The following is a 744-nucleotide window of genomic DNA, read 5'->3' as shown; positions in this document are numbered from 1 at the left end:
GCTACGTGCTGTCGTTGAAACAATTCTGTCATAGGGCTCAGAGTGTTGGACACTGAACGAGAGACAAATGAGAAAAATTGAGGCTGCCGGAATGGATAGGTTACGGCGGAGCATGAGAGCGACTCTCTTGGATCGACTGAGGAATGGATATGTAACAATGGAGATGGGTGCAGTGGAGCCAGTCGCAGGTAGGAGTGATGCTCGATTCAGCAATGTACGATGAGTGGTGTGCTCCGTAACACTTGTGCGTACACCAACGTTGCGCCCTTTCAGCAGGGATGCCACAAATCACCATCTATCCTGAAACTTCCTGGCAGATTAAAACTGTGCGCCCGACCGAGACTCGAACTCGGGACCTTTGCCTTTCGCGGGCAAGTGCTCTACCAACTGAGCTACCGAAGCACGACTCACGACCGGAACTCACAGCTTTACTTCTGCCAGTATCTCGTCTCCTACCTTCCAAACTTTACAGAAGCTCTCCTGCGAACCTCGCAGAACTAACACTCCTGAAAGATGGTAGAGCAGTTACCCGCGAAAGGCAAAGGTCCCGTGTTCGAGTTTCGGTCGGGCGCACAGTTTTAATCTGCCAGGAAGTTTCATATCAGCGCACACTCCGCTGCAGAGTGAAAATCTCATTCTGGAACCATCTATCCTACTCTACAGAGCAGTCAAGCCTGCGAACCCCACATTCTGTGAAGAGTCGTGGACATCTAACCAGTTAGAGCCTAGTGGTAGTTGTTTCAC

At 50.8% G+C, this 744-nt stretch overlaps 1 non-coding gene across 1 annotated transcript; it reads right to left on the bottom strand.

Moving 5' to 3' along the window:
* Positions 1-327: 327 nt before the first annotated feature.
* Positions 328-402, bottom strand: Trnas-cga. Its single transcript has one exon. It is a non-coding gene; the product is annotated as a tRNA-Ser (tRNA).
* Positions 403-744: the final 342 nt, after the last annotated feature.

This window comes from Schistocerca americana, chromosome 2 (genome assembly GCF_021461395.2).
Source record: "Schistocerca americana isolate TAMUIC-IGC-003095 chromosome 2, iqSchAmer2.1, whole genome shotgun sequence".
NCBI classification, from domain to species: Eukaryota; Metazoa; Arthropoda; class Insecta; order Orthoptera; family Acrididae; genus Schistocerca; species Schistocerca americana.
This window is presented reverse-complemented; position numbering and strand designations above follow the sequence as displayed.